At 40.3% G+C, this 26,009-nt stretch overlaps 1 protein-coding gene and 2 pseudogenes across 9 annotated transcripts in view; 2 read left to right on the top strand and 1 right to left on the bottom strand.

The window, feature by feature from the left end:
- Nucleotides 1-26,009, top strand: part of ZBTB44 (zinc finger and BTB domain containing 44) — a 75,330-nt gene that overhangs the window by 3,644 nt on the left and 45,677 nt on the right. The window lies entirely within an intron of this gene.
- LOC126936767 (uncharacterized) lies at nucleotides 6,803-6,880 on the top strand (annotated as a pseudogene).
- On the bottom strand, nucleotides 15,064-17,112 carry LOC126934960 (ATP-dependent RNA helicase DDX18-like; annotated as a pseudogene).

Raw genomic sequence — 26,009 nt, 5'->3', positions numbered from 1 at the left:
AGCCATGTTCATGCCCCACTGCACTTCAGCCTGGATGACGAGTGAGACCCTGTCTCAAAAAAAAAAAAAATTAATAAACCTATTTACTTTCTCCCACTGTATACATAAAATCATTTTAAAATTGTAGTGCTGGTATTACTAATATCAATAAGCTTCATAAAGTTTAAGATTTCTTTGCATTTTCATATTTAGACTGTATTGTGTGAAGAATGTATAATGAGTACTGCGTCACTTGAAATACTTTTCTTTGGTTATGCTACCAATTTTTTATGGTTCATAGGTTTCAGTTTTTACTTAGGATTTTTGAATATGTAAAGTATGTAAATAGTGTAGACGTCAAAATAATGTTTTAAAACTATATTTGGATTAGGCCGGGCGCGGTGGCTCACGCCTGTAATCCCAGCACTTTGGGAGGCCGAGGCGGGCGGATCACGAGGTCAAGAGATCGAAACCATCCTGGCTAACACGGTGAAACCCTGTCTCTACTAAAATTAGCCGGGTGTGGTGCTGGGCACCTGAAGTCCCAGCTACTCGGGAGGCTGAGGCAGGAGAATGGTGTGAACCCGGGAGGCAGAGCTGGCAGTGAGCCGAGACCACACCACTGCACTCCAGCCTGAGCGACAGAGCAAGACTCCATCTCAAAAACAACAACAAAAACGGTAGTTGGATTAGCCGGACATGGTGGCACATGCCAGTAGTCTCAGCTACTTGGGAGACTGAGGCAGGAGAATTGCTTGAACTGGGGAGGCAGAGGTTGCAGTGAGCCGAAATTGCGCCACTGCACTCCAGCCTGGGTGACAAAGCAGGACTCCGTCTCAAAAGCAAAACAAAACAAAACAAAAAACAGCGATACTTGGATAAACCTCATTAAAATTACTTTTTAAAGATGAAGTAGTGTTTATCTTTACCATCCTTTTAATATCTACTACATTCTCATATCAAGCTCAGAAGAATTAGCAGTAAGACAAATATGTTATGTGAAGCCACATAGAAGTACTTTTAAATTTTAAAATTAGATCCTGCTTCCTCTGGCAAAGAGAAAGAACTAAGACTAATTTTTAGAAGTTAGCAGAGAAGTGGATTCCATGCTTACTTTTTTTTTTTTTTTTTTTTTAAGAGACAGGGGTCTCACTGTGTTGCCCAAGCTGGAGTGCAGTGGCTATTCACAGACTCAGTGCTGCTACTGATAATCATGGGAGTTTTGACCTGCTCTGTTTCTGACCTGGCCCAGTTCTCTCCTCACTAGGCAACCTGGTGGTCCCTCACTTCCAGGAGGCCACCATGTTGATTCCTAATTTAGTGCAGACACCCAATTGGCATAGGATACTACAGCCCAGAACTTCTGGGCTCAAGCGATCTTTCTGCCTCAGCCTCTTGAGTAGGTGGGACTACAGACACACACCACTGTGTCCGGCTCTTTTTGTTTTTTAAATAGAGATGATTTCTCACTATGTTGTCCAGGCTGATCTCTCAAACTACTGAGCTCAAGTGATCCTGCTGCCTTGGCCTCCCAAAGTGCTAAGATTACACACATAAGCCTATAGCCATAGGCCTAGATACCACATTTTTTTTTTTTTTTTTTTTTTTTTTTGAGACGGAGTTTCGCTCTGTCACCCAGGCTGGAGTGCAGTGGCCGGATCTCAGCTCACTGCAAGCTCCGCCTCCCGGGTTCACGCCATTCTCCGGCCTCAGCCTCCCGAGTAGCTGGGACTACAGGCGCCTGCCACCTCGCCCGGCTAAGTTTTTTTGTATTTTTAGTAGAGACGGGGTTTCACTGTGTTAGCCAGGATGGTCTCGATCTCCTGACCTCGTGATCCGCCCGTCTCGGCCTCCCAAAGTGCTGGGATTACAGGCTTGAGCCACCGCGCCCGGCCGATACCACATTTTTAAATAAAAATTTCATAAAAGTAGAACTGTAGCTTTTACTTAAATCATGTCTTTAAAGAGGCATGTAGTTGGTAGAGGTTTTATGACTCCATCTACTTTTTGAACGTTTTTTTTTTTGTTTGTTTTTGAGATGCAGTCTCCCTCTGTTGCCCAGGCTGGAATGCAGTGGCTTGATCTCGGCTCACTGCAGTGCACCGCTGTCCCCTAGGTTCAAGCGATTCTCCTGCCTCAGCCTCCCTAATAGCTGGGATTACAGGCGTGTACCACCATGCCCAGCTAATTTTTGTATTAGTAGAGATGGGGTTTCACCATGTTGCCCAGGTTGGTCTCGAGCTCCTGACCTCAAGTGATTCACCTGCCTTGGCCTCCTAAAGTGCTGGGATTACAGACGTGAGCCACCGCATCCAGCTGACTCCATCTACGACAAAACTGGAATAAATATGCTTTGTACAGATAAAAAGGCATTTGGATGTGTGATCAGTGGAGATAACACATTTTGTTTGGGTTGGACCGAATTTGATAGAAATTCATAATTACGTGATCTCAAATGAAGTTTTAAGAGGGAGCAGTGTTCTGCTTACTTTAGATGTAAAGTAAGCAGAGCACAATTAGGCAATTTATCAGCCTCCTGTCAACCAAGTGCTGAAAAGCAAAACTGTGCGTGTAGTGTGTTTTCCTGTGTTCATCCTCACTGTCAGGTCACACTAGCTGGGACTGGTGTTACAGGCGGTAAAGGAATTTACCAAGGCAATTGTAGGTAAAGAAGGGCAGATTTATTAAAGAAAGTATGAAAGTGGGTTGGTTGCAAGGGTGCAACGGGCAGATCAGCAAGAGAGAAGCTGACTGCCAGGAGACAGTGGCTTGCTGGGGATTTTATAGGATGATGCGTCTGCTATGTGCTGCAGAGAGGGCTATGTGCAGTACTGATAAGGCCAAGGTTGCAGTGAGCTAGCTTGCATTTTTCTGTCAGCCAAGAGTCTGGTGATAAGTTGAGTGCAGAAAACTTGTGAGTTATTTGTGCAGGAGGGCTGTGTGTCTTGGACCATGAAGAAAGGCAGACTTATACCTTATCTGCTTTTTCTTTTTGCTGTGCCCTTTTCCCACCAGCCTGACTCCTTTTCCCTTATTAGGACTCCACAATCACTGCTTTCAATAATAGAGTGAATATCTAGTTCCATTAGGGAGTGGAGTGGGAAGATGGAGAATGCTTGCACTTGGACCCATTCACCCTCATTCTGTCTTTAATCTCAGTAAAATACATATACTACCCAAGGTTCTTAGAACACATAAGGTGATGAAAAAGAATACTACAAACAGTTGCATGGGTATGTGTAGCCATGTAGCAGCTAGAACCTGTTGTGTAAGCTGAATGAACTAATACAGTGTTGATAATGATGCTAACATTTGTTATGCCCTTTCTGTATGCCAGCTGTGCTGAACATTTTATACGTTATCTTATTTAAATCTCACATTAACCCTTTGACATTGCTACTAGTATCTTATTTTGCAGTAAGGAAACTGATACCTAGAAGCATTAAATGACTTGCCTAGAGTGTCACAGTAAGTGGCCAGCCCAGGTTTCAAACTCAAGGCTGTTTAGAGTTAGCACTTAGCTGCTTTGCTCCACCTCACAACTAAATGTAACCAGTCATAAAAATTGAATATATTTTCCGTCACCATGAATAGGGAACTACAGGACAGATGCTGTAACAACCTCAAAGATTACAATGGAGATATGTTATGAAAAATGTGTCATTAGGCGATTGTGTCGTTGTATAAACTTCATGAAGTGTACTTAGACAAAACTTGATGGTATGGCCTACTCTACATCTAGATTATATGGTATAGCCTATTGCTCCTAGGCCACATATCTGGACAGCATGTTACTGTACTGAATGCTGTAGGCTTTTGTAACACAGTTGAAAGTGTACGTATATCTAAGCATATCTAAACCTAGAAAAGGTGCGGTAAAAAAATGGTATTAACAGGGTTGGGTGTGGTGGCTCATGCCTCTAATCCCAGCACTTGGGGAGGCTGAGGCGGGTGGATCACCTAAGGTCAGGAGCTCGAGACCAGCCTGACCAGTATAGTGAAACCCCGTCTCTACTAAAAATACGAAAATTAGCCAAGTGTGGTGGCATGCACCTGTAGTCCCAGCTACTCGGGAGGCCAAGACAGGAGAATTGCTTGAACCTGGGAGGCGGAGGTTGCAGTGAGCCGAGATCACACCACTGCATTCCAACCTGGGTGACAGAATGAGACTCTGTCTCAAAAAAAAAATAATAATATGGTATTATAATATGGGACTCTTGTGGTATTTGTGGTCTATCATTGAGGGACACATGCCACGCATGATTGTATATCATTTTCCTTTCTAATAGATGTGGGAGTTTCTGATCCCTTGCTTCAGAAACTGCATTTAGATACCGCTTTAAAAGGCATTTTAAAAGTAGAGTATCAGAAATCAAGATGGATTGATGGATGGATAGGTATGTGATGAAACAATTACAGTAGAATGTTAATGGTAGGATCTACGTATGGCTATTCAGGTATTCAACTATAATTTTTCTCTTTTTTTTGCTTGTTCTTTGATTTTTTTTTTTTTTAATTTTGATAGTTTTGGGGGAACAGGTGGTTTTTGGCTATATGGATAAGTTCTTTAGTGGTGATTTCTGAGATTTTGGTGCACCCGTCACCTGAGCAGTGTACACTGTATCCAATGTGTAGTCTTTAATCCCTCACCCCACTTCCACCCTTCCCTCCAAGTCCCCAGAGTCCATATGCTTTTGCATCCTTGTAGCTTAGCTCCCACTTATAAGTGAGAACATACAACATTTGGTTTTCCATTCATGCGTTACTTCACTTAGAATAATGGCCTACAACTCTATCCAAATTGCTGCAAAGGCCACTATTTCATTCCGTTTTCATGGTGTAAACCACATTTTCTTTATCTGCTCATTGGTTGATGGGCCATATTTTTGCAATTGTGAATTGTGCTGCTATAAACCTGTGTACATGTGTCTTTTTCATATGACTTCTTTTCTTTTGGGTAGATACCCAGTAGTGGGATTGCTGGATCAAATGGTGGTTCTACTTTCAGTTCTTTTTTTTTTTTTTTTTTTTTTTTTTTTTGAGGTGGAGTTTCGTTCTTGTTGCCTAGGCTGAAGTGCAGTGGCGCAATCTCGGCTCACTGCAACCTCTGCCTCCTGGGTTCAAGCAGTTCTCCACCTCAGCCTCCCAAGTAGCTGGGATTACAGGCATGCGCCACTACGCCGGCTAATTTTGTATTTTTAGGAGAGATGGGGTTTTCCATGTTGGTCAGGCTGGTCTCGAACTCCCGACCTCACGTAATCCTCCCGCCTCAGCCTCCCAAAGTGCTGGGATTACAAGCGTCAGCCATTGCACCCAGCGTACTTTAGTTCTTAAAGGAATCTCCATACTGTTTTTCATAGTGGCTGTACTAGTTCACATTTCCACCAGCAGTGTGTAAGTGTTCCCTTTTCACTACAGTCATGCTAATATTTATTATTTTTTAATTTTTAAATTATAGCCATTCTTATAGGAGTAAGGTAGTATCTATCTCATTGTGGTTTTAATTTGCATTTTCCTGATAATTAGAGATGTTAAACATTTTTTCATGTGTTTGTTGGCTGTTTTTATATCATTTGAGTATTGTCTATTCATGGTTTTTTTTACCCACTTTTTGATGAGATTGGTGGGGTTTTTTGTTTTTGTTGTTGTTGTTGTTGTTTTGCTGGTTTGTTTGTATTCCTTGTAGATTCTGGATATTAGTCCTTTGTTGGATGCATCGTTTGCAAAAATTTTATACCACTTTGGGTTGTCTGTTTACTCTGCTGATTATTTCTTTTGCTGTTGAGAAACTTTTTAGTTTTAATTAGGTCCCATTTATTTTCTTTTGTTGCATTCACTTTTGGTTTCTTGGTCCTGAATTCTTTGCCTAAGCTAATGTCTAGAAGAGTTTTTCTGATGTTATCTTTAAGAATTTTTAGGATTTCAGGCCTTAGATCCACTTGGGTTGATTTTTATATAAGCTGAGAGATGAAGATCTTGTTTCATTCTTCTACATGTGGCTTGCCAGTTATCCCAGCACTGTTTGTTGAATAGGGTGTCCTTTCTCTACTTTATGTTTTTGTTTGCTTTGTCAAAGACCGGTTGGCTGTAAGCATTGGGCTTTATTTTTGGGTTCTCTATTCTGTTCCATCAGTCTACATGCCAGTTTTTACACCAGTACTGTGCTGTTTTGGTAACTATAGCCTTGTAGTGTAGTTTGAAGTCAGGTAATGTCATTCCTCCAGATTTGTTCTTTTTGCTTAGTCTTGCTTTGACTATGTAGGCTCTTTTTTGGTTCCATATGAATTTTAGAATTTTTTTTCTAGTTCTGTAAAATGATGATAGTATTTTGATGTGAATTGCTTTGAATCTGTAGATTGCGTTTAGCAGTAAGGTCATTGTCACCATATTGATTCTACTCGTCCATGAGTTTCCATTTGTTTGCGTCATTGATGATTTGTTTCAACAGTGTTTTGTAGTCTTCCTTGTAGAGATCTTTCACCTCCTTGGTTAGATATATTCCTAAGTATTTTAATTTTTCTTTGGCAGCTGTTGTAAAAGGGATTGTGTTCTTGATTTGATTCTCAGCTTGGTCATCATTGGTGTATAGCAGTGCTGCTGATTTGTGTACATTAATTTTGTATCCTGAAACTTCACTGAATTCATTTATCAGATCTAGGAGCCTTTCGAATGAGTCTTTAGGGTTTTCTAGGTATATGTTCATATCATTAGCAAACAGCAACAGTTTTGACTTCCTCCTTTGCAGCTTGGTATAAAATTCTTTAAATTTTTCTGTATCTGAAAGTTTTCATAATAAAATGTTACTGATTAAAAATATGTTCTTAGGACTATACATTCAGGGATCATTTCTGTAGTTTGTTACTAGAGAAGTTTCTCTGAATGTGTAGAGCACTGGAAAAATCAATCTTTTTTTTAAAAAAAGAAAAATATATATATATTCTTATTATAAAGCAGTATTGGCAGCTGTATAAAAACCAGTAGCATGCTGTATCCTCCATGTCTGTGTACAACAATCCTCTGAAAAATTTATTAATTCTTCCTAGTCTTTTATCACTGAAAATGGTCAAGCATTAAAGACTGTTGTAAAGAGGATTCCCTCATTACTTAGGAGGCTTCTAATTAAGCTCCTTCCAATATGATTTTTTAATACTCTTATAAATATTTCATATATCAAATTTCCGCCTGTGGTTTCCTGACATTTTGTAACTCCTGTTGAATATCCTCTTTATATAGGCGTTATGGGGTGTTTTTGCTTTTTAAGTGCTACCACATTCACAACTGTAACAGATAGTCCTTGGTACTTCAGAATAATTGTTTAAAATTTATCTCCTGTTAAGCTTAAAGTTACATTAGTTTTTCTTTGTTCTTTATATTAGAAATACTTCACCCCATTTTAAGCAATGAGCTAGAAATATTCCAAGCTATAGGATTTAAAATAGTGATTGTATGTGTACCTTTAAAAATGAAAAAAATACATTGGATTTGTATTATACTTCTGCTTAAAGGCCACGTTGAGTGTTAATGTTTTCACTAATATTATTAGTTACAACGTTGATATTGGCTGTCACATTTTTACATAACTTACCCTAGAGTAAATCACTGACTTGTATTATCATGTTATTTCATGTTGATTACTCTGTCTTGCAAGAGTGAAATGGGTGGGTGAAGCTTATTAATGTCTCACTCTTAGAGAATAACATCCTTCGTGTCTCCACATTGAACATTCTTCCCTTTTAATACTTTTCTTATATAGCTTTAAAAAAAAAATTACAGATGTTTGATACCTGGCCTTTTTACAATTTTGGTATTCTGTTACTTCAGGATATTGCTACCCTTCTACAGGTATTAAATGATATGTTTTGTTTTGTTTTGTTTTGTTTTGTTTTGAGACGGAGTATTGCTCTTGTTGCCCAGGCTGGAGTGCAGTGGCACCTTCTTGGCTCACCACAACCTCCGCCTGCCGGCTTCAAGCGATTCTCCTGCCTCAGCCTCCTGAGTAGCTGGGATTATAGGCATGTACCACCACGCCTGGCTAATTTTGTATTTTTAATAGAGACGGGGTTTCTCCATGTTAGACTGGTCTCGAACTCCCAACCTCAGGTGATCCTCCCGCCTCGGCTTCCCAAAGTGCTGGGATTACATGCGTGAGCCACTGTGCCCAGCCTTGGTGTGTATTTTTTAATGCTGAAGTGATTGGCTGTTGATTTGGTTTTGATAGTTTTTCACGCACTCAGCATAACTACAAACATCTTGGCAACATGTAACTAAGACTGTGAGTCTCTGGAATCTAGTTTTTGTGGAACTACTACCCTCTAGCTTCTGAAACAACTTTAGATGATTCCTTTTAAAAATTATTTTCTTTTATTCAGGTCTTAACCTGTTGGGTATCTGATCCTTGCCTATTCTTGGCAGGCAAGCATATCCAGTAGTGTATTTTATTAAATAATCGTGCTTGTTGATAAGAAAATAAAGAATAAGTTTTTCAGGGACTTAGATTTACTTATTTTGCTTTAATTTCACTTTTGTGTGTGTGTGTGGCTGTGTGTGATGGAATTTCACTCTGGTCGCCCAGGCTGGAGTGCAACAGTGCAATCTTGGCTCCCTGCAACCTGCACTGTCCTGGTTCAAGAGATTCTCCTGCCTCGGCCTCCCGAGTAGCTGGGATTACAGGCGTGCACCACCACGCCCAGCAAATTTTTGTATTTTTTAAGTAGAGATGGGGTTTCACCATTTTAGGCAGGCTGATCTCGAACTTCTGACCTCAGGTGATCTACCCACCTTGACCTCCCAAAGTGTTGGGATTATAGGCGTGAGCCATCACCCCGACCCTCGTTTCACTTTTTTACTGGTGGTGGTTACTGATGTGTGTATGTGTTTCTTCTACTTACAGCTTTTTCTCCTTCTTCCATTTTTTGTGGGTTTTACTTTTTCTTTGGCTCTTTGCTTTTCTTACTTTCTGCTTTGGACCTTCCCACTGCTCATTTCCTTTTTGTGGCTTTCCATTACTGAATCAGGACGGTTTCTTTTATCTTTGGTGCACTTCACATGCTGTATAAAAACTAAGCCATTCTTCAAGAGAATTATTTTTATTTACAGGAATCACTGCTTCTCTTTGTCTTTGGGTCCACTTGGTATTGTTTTTTCCTTCTTTCTACTTTCCGCCACTAGTTTTACCTAGCTTTACTTTGAGAGGCAGTATAGCGTAGTGTAAGGAGCACCAATTAGCATGCTAGCTGGGTTCAAATCTTAACTCTGTTACCTGTTGTGTGGCTAATTCCTTAACTTGTCTATGCTGCCTTTTCTTCATTGGTAAAATGGAGATACCTGGTGATAGCTATCACAAAAGGTTATGTGAAAATTAAGTTACATAATATGTAAAAGGTACTTAGAACAAGACTTGGCACGTACTGGGTACTATGTAAGTATTAACTATAAGCTAATGATTATTGTTACTTTTTTTTTTTTTTTGAGACGGGGTCTCCCTCTGTCACCTAAGCTGCAGTGCAGTGGTGTGATCGTGGCTCATTATGGCCTCCATCTCCTGGGCTCACCGGGTTCAAGAGATCCTCCCAACTTAGCCTCCTGAGTAGCTGAGACTACAGGTGCACTCCACCACTCCTATCTAATTTTTGTACTAGAGATGGGGTTTTGCCGTGTTGCCTTGGCTGGTCTCAAACTCCTGGGCTCAAGCAGCCTGCCCAACTCAGTGCTGAAATCACAGGCATGAGCCACCGCACCTTGCCTATTGTTATTACTTTTAATATAAAATGGTTCAAAGCAGTTGGATCTTCAGTGCCTCTTATCAGACATCCTTCTGGTTTATTTTTTTCTCCACATTTATTTATTTATTTAATTTATTTATTTGAGACAGAATCTGGCTCCATTGCCCAGGCTGGAGTGCAGTGGCACAATCTCTGCTCCCTGCAGCCTCTGCCTCCTGGGCTCAAGCCACCTTCCCACCTCAGCCTCCCAAGTAGCTGGGACCACAGATGCACACCACCACACGCAGCAGATTATTATATTTTTTGTAGATACGGGGTCTCACCATGTTGCCCAGGCTGGTCTTGAACTCCCAAGCTCACGTGATCTGCTTGCCTTGGCCTCCCAAAGTGGTGGGATTAAAGGCTTGAGCCAGGATACCTGGCCTCCACATGTTATTTTTTATGTTTCATTGTCTTGACAATTCTGCTTCATCATCTCTTCTCTCAGGAGTCTACCTCTTCTTATAACTTGAAAGAGGAGTAAAGCCAAAGCCAGACAAGAACTCTAGCTACTTCTCACCACCCCACCAATAAACTTAACTATAGCTGTACTCTTTCTTTCCTCTCCCCATGTCCCCAGCCTGGTCTTCCTCCTGTTTAAGGCCAATCCTTTCACTCATCCTCTGAATCCCATTTCCTTCTACCTATCTAGGGACCTCATACCATCTGTTATCACCCGTTTCCTGTGTCTTTAACCTTTCCCTCTTTTCTGTGTCTTTTCCGACAAAAATCAAAACATTCTCTTTATATTTTACTTTAATAAAAAAAAAATCTTAGAGAAAAACAAAGGAAAAAAACATGTTCTAGCTTGTCCATTCTGTAAAAAATCAGTATACTCTCTTGACCCCTTATTTCTGTCTAGCTAACCCCCTTGCTGTATTTTTAGAACCTAGCTACTTTATGATGAATTGTCTTTACTCACGGTTTTCACTTCCTCATGTCTGTATATTCTTTCCTTTTCTATGGCAATTTTCTAACTCTTCTACTTTTTTCTTATGTGCTATTATAAGGTCATCAGTGACTCATTTGTGGTTAAATCAAATAGACTTTGGTTTCTATCTTATTTGACCAGTCAGCTGCATTTGACACTGTCAGTCACTACTCCTTGAAATACCTTGTACCCTTGGTTTCTGAAGTAACTCCTGCCGTGCTGGTTATTCTGTATATCTGTCTCTTTCACAGGTTTCCCTTCTGCTACCCCACCTTCACTTTTTTCCTCTTCATTTTTTTCTTAATTGGTCTAGCTAAAGATTTATCAATTTTGCTTATTTTTTTCAGAGAACCAAGTTTTGGCTTTAATTTTTCCTATGGCTTGTCTGTTTAATTTATGTCTGTGCTTTGTTTTGTCTATTTATTTTGGGTTTTCTTTGCTCTTTTTCTAGCTAAGGTAGACGTATAGACCACTGATATGTGTGTGTGTGGGGGGGTGAAATACACGTAACATAAAATTTGCCATCATAACCATTTTTAAGGGTACAGTTCAGTGGCATTAAGTACATTCACATTATTACACAACCATCACCCCCACCCGTCTTTCAGAACTCTCTTCATCTTTCAGCAGTGTGACTCCGTATTCATTAAACAGTAACTCCCCATCCCTCTCTACCCACATGCCCAGGCAACCACCCTTCTACTTTTCTGTCTCTGAATTTGAGTGTCCTGTAACTACATCATGCAATTGGAATCATATGGTATTTGTTCCTTAATTATTGGTTTATTTCACTTGCATAATGTCTTCAGAGTTCATTTGTGTTGCAGCATATATCTGAATTTCCTTCCTTTTTAAGGCTGAATAATATTCCATTGTGTATTTATGCCACATTTCATTAGTTCATTCATCTCTTGTGGACATTTGGGTTGCTTCTACCTTTTGGCTATTGTGAATAATGCTGCTTTGAATATTAATGTACAAATACTGGTGTGTGCTTGCTTTCACTTCTTTTGAGTATCTGCCCAGAAGTGAAATTGCTGGATCATATGATAATTTCTAATTTTTATTTTTTGAGGAACCACTATATTGTTTTCTACAGTGGCTACACCATTTTACATTCCCACCAGCTGTGCACAAGGATTTTAATTTCTCCACATCCTTGCCAAGACTTGTTATTTTGTTTTTGTTTTTTTTAACTATTAGACATTCAAATGGTTATGAGGTGGTAAGTCATGATATTTAGAGACCATCATTTCTTTTTTTTTTTTTTTTTTTTTTTCCCCCAAGACAAAGTCTAGCTCTGTCATCCAGGCTGGAGTACAATGGCACCATCTTGGCTCACTGCAACCTCTGCCTCCTGGGTTCAAGTGATTCTCCTGCCTCAACCTCCCAAGTAGTTGGGATTACAGGTGCGCGCCACCATGACCTTCTAAATTTTGTATTTTTAGTAGAGACGGGGTTTCGCCATGTTGGTCAGGCTGGTCTGGAACTCCTGACCTTGTGATCCGCCCACCTTGGCCTCCCAAAGTGCTGGGATTACAGGCGTGAGCCACCGCGCCTGGCCTGGAGACCGTCATCTCTAACATATCCTTTGAAGCTACAGATTTTCCTCTAAGTGCTGCTTTTGCATCCCACAAATTTTGATGTTGTCATATTTTCAATATCAGTTAAAAATATCCAGTTTCCTTTGTTGATTCCTTATTTGACCAGCCCATGGGTTATTATTTAGAAGTGTGTTGTTTAATTTCCAGATATTTAGGGCTTTCTTGATATTTTATTACTTTTTCTGTTTCGGTGAGAGAACATGCTCTGTGCATTCATTCCTTTAAAATTTATTAAGATTTGTCTTATGGCCCAGCATATGATCTTTCTTGGTGAACATACCACTTTGCACTTGAAAAGACTGTATATTCTGTGCTGTAAATGTCAATTTGGTTAAGATGATTTCCCTTTACATCTTTTTTTTATTTTTTGAGACAGGGAGTGCAGTGGATTGATCTCGGCTCACTGTAACCTCCACCCCTCAGGGTCAAGAAATCCTCTCACCGCAGCCTCCCAAGTAGCTGGCACTACAGGTGCATGCCACTATGTCTGGCTAATTTTTGTATTTTTTGTGGAGACGGGTTTCACCATATTTCCCAAGCTGCAGATTTTTTATATCTTTACTGATGGTTTGTGTGTGTGTGTGTGTGGTTCAGTTCTATAATTGCAGAGAGGGGTTATTAATCTTCAACTATTGCTGGGCATGGTGGCTCACACCTGTAATCCCAGCACTTTGGGAGACTGAAGCAAGCGGATAACCTGAGGTCAGGAGTTCAAGACCAGCCTTGCCAACATGGTGAAACTCCGTCTCTACTAAAAATACAAAAAGTAGCCAGGCGTGGTGGTGCATACCTGTAGTCCCAGCCACTTGGGAGGCTGAGGCAGGAGAATTGCTTGAACCCGGGAGGTGAAGGTTGCAGTGAGCCAAGATCGTGCCATTGAGCCGAGATCGTGCCATTACATTCCAGCCTGGGTGACAAAGCGGGACTTTGTCTCGGGAAGAAAAAAAAAAAAAGAAATGATGGTCTCTAAATATCAATGATTTACCACTTCATACCCATTCGAATGTCTAATGTAATAGTAAATTACATTAGAGATCATGCCACTGCACTCCAGCCTGTGCGACAGAGTGAGACTCAGTGTTTAAAAAAAAAAAAAAAACTTCAACTTTTGGCCAGGCATGGTGGCTCACACCTGTAATCTCAGCACTTTGGAAAACTAAGGTGGGTGGATCCATTGAGCCCCAGGAGTTTGAGACCAGCCTGGGCAACATAATGAAACCCTGTCGCCACAAAAAAATACAAAAATCAGCTAGGTGAGGTGGTGCACGCCTGTAGTCCCAGCTATTCAGGAGGCTAAGGTGGGAGGATTGCTTGAGTCCTGGAGGTCCAGGCTGTGTGTGTTGTGATTGTGCCTCCTCTCTCTAATCTAGACAACAGAGTAAGACCCTGTCTCAAAAAAAAAATCGTCAGTTATTATTGTGGAATTAACTTTCCCTTTAATTTTGTCAGTGTTTTATTTCGAAGCAGACTCTTTTTTTTTTTTTTTTTTTTTTTTTTTTTTTTTTGAGACAGAGTCTCACTCTGTCGCCCAGGCTAGAGTGCAGTGGTGTGATCTCGGCTCACTGCAACCTCTGACTCCCGGGTTCAAGCGATTCTTGTGCCTCAGCCTCTTGAATAGCTGGGGTTACAGGTGAGCGCCACTACGCCTGGCTAATTTTTTTTTGTATTTTTTTAGTAGAGACGGGGTTTCACCATGTTGGCCAGGCGGGTCTTGAACGCCTGACCTTGTGATCCGCCCGCCTCAGCCTCCCAAAGTGCTGGGATTACAGGCTTGAGCCATTGCGCCCGGCCAGCATACTCATTTTTTATTACTCACTTCTATCTTTGATAATACTTTGTCTTTAGTCTGCTTTGTCTGGTGTTAAAGTAAGCCAACTCCAGCTTTCTTGTACATACTGTTTGCATGATATATATTCTTCCATATATTTATCTGTCTTTTTATTTAAAGTGGGTTTCTTATTTAAAAAAACATATTTGAGAATGCTTTTATCTCTTCTGACAATCTGTGCCTTTTAGTCAAAACATTTAGTTTATTAAAATGTTTTTAATTTTTACATTACTTTGAAAAGCAACATGTATTAGTTTGCTAGGGTACCATAACAAACTATGACAAAGTAGGTGGCTGTTACAGAAATTTTTGTCTCATAGTTGTGGAGGCTAGAAGTTCGAAATCAGGCATAGGTGGGGTTGGTTCCTCCTGAGGACCATGAGGAAAGCATCTCTTATTCCACGTCTCTCTTTTAGCTTCTGGTAGTGCCTTGGCTTGTGGCAGCACAACTCCAGTCTTCATGGGGCATCCTCCCTATGTGCGTGTCTGTCTACAAATGTCCCCTTTATACGAGGACACCTTAATGATCTCCCTTGAACTTGATTACCTCTAAAGACTCCATTTCCCTGATTAGGTCCCATTCTGAGGCACTGGGGTTCAGGATCTCAACGTATCTTTTTAGGGAACCCAATTCAACCCATACCAAGACATATATAAAGTTAACTGCTTGTGCAGAGGTAAGTTGGAGAAAGCCACTGTGCTTGTGTACATATTTTTTAAAAAGGTACAAAAATTTAATTATATTAAAACAGTAACATACATTTGTGTGTATGAGGGAGGGATATTTAAAATTAAAATATTATATAATCACAAGAAAGACCAGATATTCTTGCTCTGCCCTTGGGCAACTAAGAAAATTAAGACCTGTTTTATATCCCAAAAATACAGTACTCAGTGCTTGCAACCCAAGTCAATTTATACTCTTGTTAGATAAGTTTAAATTCTAAAGGCTACAAAAATCTTGTTAAATCAAGGGGAAAAAAAATTCATTTTAGAACAGTTATTCAAGATAAAAGAAAGGCATGTGTTCAGTGAGGGAACTGCCTGCTGTCAGATGATTTTTTGCTAATGTGTTTAAAGATTTTGGACTTCTCAACTTTCTTGGTTTTCTGGTAGCCAAATCCACCACCACCTCCTTGCTTTTTCTGCTTGCCTTCATTGTAGTTGACGTTCAGGTCAACAAAGGGAGGCACCTTGAAACCAAATGACAGAGTAACTTGAAGCAAATTTAAGTTATTTACATTAAAGATCTGTTTCAGAGAATGGGAATCATAGGCTCGTATGTATGACTTAAATGCTTCCTGGGCTGACTTATGAAGAAAGTAATTCTTTTCAATCAATTTTTCAAGCTGAGACTGAATGTCAGAAATTTTAGACCAGGAAAAGTCAAATTCACTTTAATGGAACCTTGGATTCTTTCAAGTAGCGAAGAAAACCGAATTCTTCTGGGCCCAAAATGGTCAAGGCATGCGTTCTTCCATTTAGGCCTCTGGCTGTTCTACCCACATGATGAATATATTCCTTAGTGTCATCCAGATGGTCATAGTGAACAATCCATTCGACTTCAGGAATGTCCAGTCCTCTTGGTGCCACATCCGTACACAATAGTGTTCGCAAATCTGCATTGCAGAACTGGAAGAATGTGGTTGTACATTTATTTTGCTTTTGGTTTCCATGAATGGCCAAGACGGGCAAATCAATGTAGTTCAGCAACTCTTAGTGGTATTTCACGGACATACAAGATGAAAAGAAGACCATGAGCTGCTTCTTTCAGTTCTTCTTAAGGAATGTAAAGAGCAGAAGGAATCTCTTTCCGGAAGGACAAACAACGTATCCCTGCTCCAGACCATCCACTGTTGCATTAGCTTTATCATCATCAACACTAACATAAAATGGTCCTTTTTCAGAGAAATCCTTGCCAGGCCTTCAACTTTTCAAGTTTGGGTGGCAGAAAAGAGCATAGTGTGTCTACGTGTTGGCAAAAGTTTAAATATTTGCTTTAATTCCTCTTCAGACCCAACATCCAAGATACGATCGGCTTCATCAATAACCAGACACCGCAGATTTTATACATAAACCCTGGAATATTCTGCATATGGTACAGCAGGCGACATGGTGTGGCCACAATGATGTTAATCTCATTAGCAAGTTTCTGTGCTTCAGCACATCTGTTACTGCCACCCATTATCAACCCATAGGTATGCACGTGGTGAGTCATTAGCTCCTTAAGAACACCAAAAGTTTACGTGGCTAGTTCTCTAGTAGGTGAGAGAACAAGGACCCCCGATGCATTCCTGGGCATGAATTTTAACAATGGGTTCAACTGCAGGGATGAGAAAAGCCAGGGTTTTACCACTGCCTGTTTTTGCAGCTGCTAGAAGATCCCTGCCTTCCAGAAGTGGTCTGATACTTTTATGCTGAATTTCAGTCATGTTTGTAAAACCCTTTTTTTTTTTAAACTTCAGAGTGTTTTCATTGACGAGATTACATAGAGAGGCAAATGAAGTATCCTCAGACGTTCCTGTCAGTCCCAGGGGTAGGCTGGGCACCTCACTGTCGTCATCATTATCTGGCTTCTCCACGTTATTTTCTGTTTCTTTAGGAGTCTCAGCACTTTCTTCTTCAGATTCTTCTGTTTTAAGTTTTTGCTTTTTTTGTATCAGTCCTAGCATCATTCACTGTTTTTCTCTTTTGATTCTGAATTGGGAGACTGCATTGCTGCTTCTCCATTGGTTAATATGGTGGATTTCTGGGGAGATTTTTTAGCTTTTATATTTTCCACTGCTTCTTGAGACACGTCTCCATTTTGAGCTTCTGATAAGCCCACATTCATAGAGTGTTTTGATTTTTTAACCTTTCTACCTCTCATTTTTTCTTCAGACACATCTCCATTTTGAGTTTCTGACGATTAGATTTGAGGCCCCTGCAACTTTAGGTTCTGGTGCCGCAATTTGAGTTTCTGCTTCTTGATCTTCTTGCGCAGGAGTGTTTCATCGGCAGGTGAGACATTGCTGTCCAAGAAGTGCCTAGACCACAACGCCACACAGTACAGCTACTCAGTTCTCGAGGCTGATGTTACTTCCACTTGTGTACATATTTTAAAGCATATATGCAGTTGAACTCTTGAGTGCTTGGTGTGGACACTTAAAAACTCTTTAGGGAAAACAAGGAGCTCTTTAAATGCTAGTTGACTAAAACTGACTTGAGGCCGGGCGCGGTGGCTCACGCCTGTAATCCCAGCACTTTGGGAGGCCGAGGCGGGCGGATCACAACGTCAGGAGATCGAGACCACGGTGAAACCCCGTCTCTACTAAAAATACAAAAAATTAGCCGGGCGCGGTTGTGGGCGCCTGTAGTCCCAGCTACTCGGGAGGCTGAGGCAGGAGAATGGCGTGAACCCGGGAGGCGGAGCTTGCAGTGAGCCGAGATCGCGCCACTGCACTCCAGCCTGGGCGACAGAGCGAGACTCCGTCTCAAAAAAAAAAAAAAAAAAAAAAAAAAAAAACTGACTTGAATTTTACTTGCTCGTGTAAGGAGCCACATGGATGAATAAGATAGATAGGCCTTCTATTCAGTCATTCTTTCTAGATACAATAATATGATGTGAATAGCAGATATCTCTTAAGTACTGTGATTAACCCATTTATGCCTACCGTTACATTATTGGAACCCTAAGCATGTGGGAGTTATTTCTATCCTGCTGAAGGTCACCGCTAAGGTCTGATTGCAAAAATTCAAATAATTGCAACCTCTGGCATAAATGGGTTAAATTATTATAAATGACAGCCTAAGGAGGTGGGAAAAATAACTGGGAAATGAAGATTTTTTGGGGGGGGTGCGTCATATAGACCTTTGTGTAAATCCTGGTTTTGTTACTTAGCTAAAGGGCTGTGGACAATTTAATCTGATTTTCTGTCTCCTCCTTTAAAACTGGATTTATTTTTATTTTTATTTTTTTAAGACAGAGTCTCTCTCTGTTGCCCAGGCTGGAGTGCAGTGGTGTGATCTCAGCTCACTGCAACTTCTGCCCCCCAGGTTCAAGCAATTCTTGTGCCTCAGCCTCCCGAGTAGTAGCTGGGGTTACAGGCGTGCACCACCACACCCAGCTAATTTTTGTATTTTTAGTAGAGATGGGGTCTCAAACTCCTGGCCTCAAGAGATCCACCCATCGGCCCCACAAAGTGCTGGGATTACAGGCGTGAGTTACCATGCCTGGCCTATAACTGGATTTAAAATATCCTTTTAGGCCGGGCGCGGTGGCTCAAGCCTGTAATCCCAGCACTTTGGGAGGCCGAGGCGGGTGGATCACGAGGTCAGGAGATCGAGACTATCCTGGCTAACATGGTGAAACCCCGTCTCTACTAAAAAAAAAAAATACAAAAAACTAGCCGGGCGTGGTGGCGGGCGCCTGTAGTCTCAGCTACTTGGGAGGCTGAGGCGGGAGAATGGCGTGAACCCGGGAGGCGGAGCTTGCAGTGAGCCGAGATCACGCCACTGCACTCCAGCCTGGGAGACACAGCGAGACTCCGTCTCAAAAAAAATAAAATAAAATAAAATAAAATATCCTTTTACCAGGTTTGTGAATTTGTGAGTCCAGAGTGAGATAATGACACTTGGTGGGAGTTACTCAATATATATTAATTTATCTTCCCTTGATGTGGAAAGTAACAATCAGCATGACTTGGTGACTACCAGCAAGGAGAGGAAATTCTAATCGTTTAATGTTTCTGAATTAATTGATTTATTGATAACTCCCCATTACTTTTTCAAATCTCTGAAATAGAAAGGGCTTATTCATAGAGTAAAATGATTAGAATCTTTGTTTCATTGAAAAACAACTAGTTATAAAATGTTTGTTTGTTTTTTATTTTTTTTATTTTTTGAGTTGGAATTTCGCTCTTGTTGCCTAGGCTGGAGTGCAATGATGCAGTCTAGGCCCACTGCAACCTCTGCCTCCCATGTTCAGCCGATTCTCCTGCCTCTGCCTCCCAAGTAGCTGATATTACAGGTGTGCACCACCATCCCCAGCTAATTATTTTAGTAGTAGTAGTAGTAGTAGTAGTAGTAGTAGTAGTAGTAGAAGAAGAAGAAGAAGAAGAAGAAGAAGAAGAGATGGAGTTTCATCATGTTGGCCAGGCTGGTCTCAAACTCCTGACCTCAGGTGATCCACCTGCCTTGGCCTTCCAAAGTGCTGAGATTACAGGCGTGAGCCACCATGCCCGGCCAAATGGTCTTTTTTTTGATACAAGATCTTGCTGTCATCCAGGCTGGAGTGCAGTGGTGAAATCACAGCTCACTGTAGTCTTGACCTTCCAGGCTCAAGTGATCCTCCTGCCTCACTCAGCCTCCTGTCTAGCCGGTACTACAGGCGCACGGCATCACACTTAGCTAATTTTTTTAAAAAAAAATTTTATTAGAGACAAGGTCTCTCTGTGTTGCCTCAGCTGGTCTTGAACTCCTAGGCTCAAAGGAGCTTCCTCCCTTGACCTCCCAACGTGTTGGGATTATAGGCATGAGCCACTGTTCCAGGCCTAAGATTATCTTTTTAAACTCAGATAAGGTAGTCCATTTGCAATTCTCCCTGAAAACGTAAAAAACACTTAAGGGAAGTAAACTAACGTGAAATAAAGATCACAAAACATTTTCATTACTGTTCAGAAAAAGAAAAAGCATGTTCCCAAATATGAGTTCTCATGTGAATCCAATCTAAAAACTTGGTTCGTATCATGGGAAAAAATAGACATTTACTTAGATTGATAAGAGTGACAAGTTTAGAGCAAAATATAAAATATGAGGTACTGCTATATTTGTAAAGAAAAAAAGACTCAATAGTGAGAAACATTTTAATAACTTGGTGGGGTGGTTGAGTTGTAATTTTCACTAGTTCGAGTACACATGATTACATTTTCCATGTAAGTTTAACATGAAGTTCCTGTGTTGTGCTGTGATTCTTCCATTCTTAAATCAATTGTTTTAACAGGTTTCCTACAAAACATTTGTATGTTGTGTATGTTGCACTCTTAAAATACTAATTTATATATTTTGTTTGCCATTTGCAATTAAGCTTTTAATCATAATGTGACTGAACCTAAAAGAACAATATGCTTCTCACAAACATAAGCACCATAAATCAAGAACATTTACTCAGTGATTTTTCAGTGCACACTTTTATTTCTATTTTTTTAATTTTTAATTTTTTTCTTATGATCTTGTTGCATACCAGTGTATGCACTCTTTTAGGTGGTTATAGAATATAGACAGGACTCAGCCTTGTCTGTCAAGTCGCATTAGGCCCATGACTGAGCAAAATCTGTAAACTACTTGCTGATCACTTGTATGTAAAATATACTAGTGAATAGAGTAGTGACTTTTTTTATGGAATCACTGCAATATAAGAAGCACTATTAAGAGTATAACACATAAATGTTATAGAAAGAAATAAGAACATCTGCTGCTGATTTGTCCACACAAATCTTGTACACAAATGTGCACAGCAGCTTTATTTGTAATAGCCCAACTTCAAACAACTTAAGTCCATCAGCAATTAAATGATAAAACAGATTGTGTTACATCCATGCAATGGAATAGTGTTCAACAATAAAAAGAGCAAAAATCCTTACGCTCAACAGCATGGATGAATCTCAGAATAATTATGTCCATGAAAGAAGCCTGAAAAAAAGAGTACGTGCTGTATAATCCCATTTATATAAAATTCTAGAAAATGGAACTACTAAAGTGAAAAGCACATTGATAATTCCTGGCAAGGACAGGAAGGCGAGATTGCAAAGAAACTTACAGAAATTGTGGCAATATTCCTTATCTTGATGGTGGTGGTGATATATATGTCATAACTCATCAAATTGTACACTATGCAGTTTATTATACATGAATTATATCAGGAAAGCACTCATAAAGTGATTTTTAAAGAACCTGTGCTGGGAGTACAGATGTGATTGATTCCATAAATATATTGGAATAATCCTTGGAGAGACAGAGCAAATACCCTGGTAAACCTAAATTGATATGATATCAAACACAGGATCTGTGGGTCTAAATAGAACTACCACCAGAGTTCAGTATAGAGAAAGACAGCTTGGTTTAATAATAAAATGAGAATAGGATTTAATTAAAGTCAGAGGCTTTGAATTTGAGTCCCTGTTAGCCCATATTTTCTCTAATCTTTATTTTTCTCATCTTTAGTTTCATTAAGATTTTAAGATCCAAAGAATATATTTGAAAGTACATCTGAAAGTGGCATCAAAATGGAAGGCTGGCTGGGCACAGTGCCTCACACCTGTAATCCCAGCACTTTGGGAGGCTGAGGTGGGCAGATCATGAGGTCAGGAGTTGGAGACCAGCCTGGCCAACATGGTGAAACCCTGTCTGTACTAAAAATACAAAAATTAGCCGGGCATGGTGGCGCACACCTATAATCCCAGCTACTCAGGAAGCTGAGGCACGAGAATCACTTGAACCCGGCAGGCGGAGGTTGCAGTGAGCCGAGTTTGTGCCACTGCACTCCAGCCTGGGCGACAAAATGAGACTCTGTCTCAAAAAAAAAAAAAAAAAAAAGGCTTTGCTGACATTTAGGTTAGAAGGGAAAACAAAATAAAACAGAATTTGACCTGTGGAGATCAGTGAGGAGGGAATTCCGAAAAGGGACCAGAGCTGGGGAAGTGGGATTATGTATGATGTATATGGAAAATGAAGAGTCAAAACCAGTTGAGGGCAGAGAGTTCATTTTGCAGAGCAGGGAGGGAGAGACACCAACCTAAAGTATCTAAAAGCATAATAGATTGTGAAATAGCGAGAAAGTTTACCATCAGGATATAAGTTGCTGTTACTAGCCCTGTAACCTTAGCCAAGTCATTTAATTCTCTGAACCTCAATTTCCCCATCAATATAATGGGAGATAATAATGGTTCTGCCAGATCTCAAGGATTTTATATATTTAAATCAGTCCATATCAGATGTGATAGGGTGTAGGATAGTGCTGAAAAGTACCAAGTACTGTTGATAGCTCAGCGTGATTATCAAGCTGTGAGCTAATAAGTGTCTGGACTCAGATAATTGTATTTTAGAGACAGTTTAAATAGTGGTAAAGATTAATATAAGGCCAGTGAGACTGAAGGCAAGGAGATCAATCAGGATGCTGTTTCAGTAGTCCAAGGCAGCGACAGTGGAGAAAGGAAGGGATGGATTTGTGAAATAGGTCTTGGTGACCAGGTCTGTGTTAGGAGGAAAAGGGGAAGAGAAATTGTATTAGTTTTCTGTGGCTGTTGTAATTAATTATGACAAATTAGAGAGCTTAAAACAACACATTAATTTTCTCACAGAAGCTTGAAATTATCATAACTGGGTTGAGATCAAGATGTTGGCAAGTACTCCTTCCCTCCAAAGGATCTAGGGGAGAAACCACTCCTTTCCTCTTCCAGCTTATGTGGGCTGCAGGCATTCATCTTGTGACCATATCATTCATCACTGCAGTCTTTTCATTGCCACGCCACCTTCTCTTCCCCACCTTTCACCTTCTCCTGTGTGTGCCAAGTCTCCATCTGCCTTCCTTCTATAAGGAGACTTGTGACTATATTTAGGGCCCACCTGGGTAATCTGGGATCATCTCCCCATTCCAAGATATTTCATCACATCTGCAAAGCCATAAAGTTACCTTTCACAAATTCAAGGGATTAGAACATGGACATTTGGGGGTTTTAGCTTTTTGGAGTTGTACTGTCATTAGTACTTGAAAAAGAAGAATACATTTTTGAGACATGGTAATGAATTCACTTGGGACCTGCTGAAATACCTATGGGACATGTGTGTGAGGGTATTCAATTTATGTTATCGGAAAACCTTGAATCAGGTGACTGAAACAATACAGACATTTATTTAAAACAAAAAATAGCCTCAAAGTTGGTTAAATTAGCAATTCAGTGATATCCTTGAGGACCTAAGTTCTTGCTTTGCCATCCGTAGGCTGGCTCTCCTGTGGTAACAAAATGAGCTCCATAATTCTAGGCCTTCATTCCAGACATGAAAACTTAATTGGCTTGTTTTGTATGCCCCCTCCCTCTGCCCCACTTTTTTTTTTTTTTTTTTTTTTTTTTTTTTTTGGCTGCAAGGAAACCTAACTTCTGAAGCTACCCAGCAGGTTCTATTTTTCTTGGCCAGATAAACATTCTCTTGACCATCATCTTTTACCTAAAAGAATTTTTTTTTTTTTTTTTTTTTTTTTGTCGAGCTGGAGTCTTGCTCTGTCGCGCTGGAGCTGGAGTGTAGTGGCATGATCTCGGCTCACTGCAACCTCCGCCTCCGAATTCAAGCAGTTCTCCTGCCTCAGCCTCCTGAGTGGCTGGGATTACAGGCACACGTCACTGTGCCTAATTTTTGTATTTTTAGTAGAGACAGGGTTTCACCATGTTGGCCAGGCTAGTCTTGAACTCCTGACCTCAGGTGACACACCTGCCTCGGCCTCCCAGAGTGCTGGGATTACAGGCATGAACCACCATGCCCAGCCACCTAAATTTTTTATATCTACATTGCAGATTTGTTCAGGTAGGGACCCCTGCCTTAAATACACAAATATTAAACTCATCCACCTTCAGTGACAAATGGCAAAACAGACCTCTTGAGCATTTCCTACATCACATTGTTTTACTACTTTTTGGTTTGCAGATTTGGTAGAATCTTGCAGATGTGGAGCTATCTTTCTGTGGTTTATTTAAATAGCAGTCCATTCACCTTGCTTAGTCTTAAATTCTTGTCTACAAATTCCTAACCATGTCCTTTTTTTTTTTTTTTTTTTGAGACGGAGTCTTACTCTGTCGCCCAGGCTGAAGTGCAGTGGTGTGATCTCAGTTCTCTGCAACCTCCGCCTCCTGGGTTCAAGCAATTCTCGTGCCTCAGCCTCCCGAGTAGCTGGGATTACAGGTGTGTGTCACCATGCCCAGCTAATTTTTGTATTTTTAGTAGAGACAGGGTTTTGCCATGTTGAGCGGGCTGATCTCGAACACCTGACCTCAGGTGATCTGCCCGCCTCAGTCTCCCAAAGTCCTGGGATTACAGGCATGAGCCACCGCACACAGGCCCAGTCCTGATTTTTAACATTAAACTTGAAAGCAGTGGTTAATGTAGTCTGGGCACTCTCCTTGGGGATTCCCAGAATCTTTTAGAGAGTACATGAGATTAAAACAATCTTCTAGCAATGTTTTAAGACGTTACTTGCCATTTTTCATTCTTATTCTTAGATATACAACGGAGTTTTCCAGAGGCTACCTACTTGAAATGTGATTTTTTTTTTTTTTTTTAAATTTTGTTTGAGACAGAGTCTTGCTCTGTCGCCCAGGCTGGAGTACAGTGGCATGATGTCGGCTCACTGCAACCTCTACCTCCCAGGTTCTAGTGATTCTCCTGCCTCAGCCTCCCAAGTAGCTGGTACTACGAGTGTGCGCCACCACACCAGGCTAATATTTGTGTTTTTGGTAGAGACGAGGGTTTTACCATGTTGGCCAGGCTGGTCTCGAACTCCTGACCTCAGGTGATCTGCCTGCCTCGGCCTCCCAGAGTGCTGGGATTACAGGCGTGAGCCACTGCGCTCAGCTGAAATGCGATACTGTAACAGACTTAACACATATGAGAATTCAGTTGATTTCCAGTAAACCACACTCAGTGCTACTCTTGCCTTTTTGTTTTTTTTTTTTTTTTTTTTGTCTGAGAAAATTTAGTTTTTTGAAAACTATGTTGTCTTAAAATGTAACAGACTTACTGTTATTTTTAGATGAATAATTTTTTAAATTTCTAAGTTTTAATTTATAATATGGTAAATATTTTTAGATATAGTTCATATAAATATAAAGCAAAAGCTCTTTTGGGTTCTCAATAACTTTTAAGAGTGTAAAGAGGCCTGAGATTCAAGTTTAAAATCCGCTGTTTAGTGTTAATGCCACTCTAACCACATACTCCAAAGTTTTTCCATTTCTCCGATCATTTTTTCCCGTCTTTTATTATCAGTTATCATGTAGGTATATCATCTTCATATGTTGCAGAATTTGTTGTAAGTACTTCAGAGTCATTCATTCTGTTTAATATTGATCCCATTTATGGGAGCAGCAGCCTTCTTATTATTTATTAATATATCTCTGCATTTTATTTCCAACACCTCTCTTTGTTAATACTTTCACCATTCTTACTGTTTTTGTGCTTATCGAACATGCTGGATTTAATAATATTCATACTTCAAAACTAAGCACAGAGAAAAAACTAATGAAGACTAGAGAGCTAAGACTTACATGACCACACAAGACCATTATCATCATCTCTTGGTAATGAGCATAATTAACACTCTTGCTCTGGGAAATGACTTTGATTTATGATAAATATTTATCAGTGGGGAGTATCTGTAATTTTTATAAACTTGGCTGTGAAGGGAGAGTGCCTGAGAGATCATACCCAGTTTTGATGGGAGGTGAGGGATGGGGCGTGGAGAATCAAAAATTAGTACTAGATTTTAAGCTATGGGTGCCTGAGCAATTGAAGGTATCCATGATTAACAGATTAAGAAATTCTTTAGTGGTATGTTAGTTGGGAAATAATTTGAATTTGTTTTCAGACATTGAATTTGCAAAATGGCGAACACATTCAGATGGAATTGTCTGGCACTCTTGCTGGACAGTAGAAGCCCAGAATTGACATTCAGAAGGATATTACTGAGATTTTAGTCGAAGGTGATAGAGTCAGAGATCTGTCAATAATGATAGCTTATCTGTTAATCACCATATTCTTATGTAAACAGTCTGTGCTAGGCACTGGGCACTTTACACAGACTCGTCTCATTTAATCTGTATCACAGTCCTCAGAAAGCTCCCTTGTTTAAGGTCATCCAGCCACTACAGTTGTATAACCATGAT

This window comes from Macaca thibetana, chromosome 14, assembly GCF_024542745.1.
Source record: "Macaca thibetana thibetana isolate TM-01 chromosome 14, ASM2454274v1, whole genome shotgun sequence".
Lineage (NCBI taxonomy): Eukaryota > Metazoa > Chordata > Mammalia > Primates > Cercopithecidae > Macaca > Macaca thibetana.
Note: the sequence above shows the minus strand (reverse complement) of the source record. Positions and strands in the feature narration are given on the sequence as shown.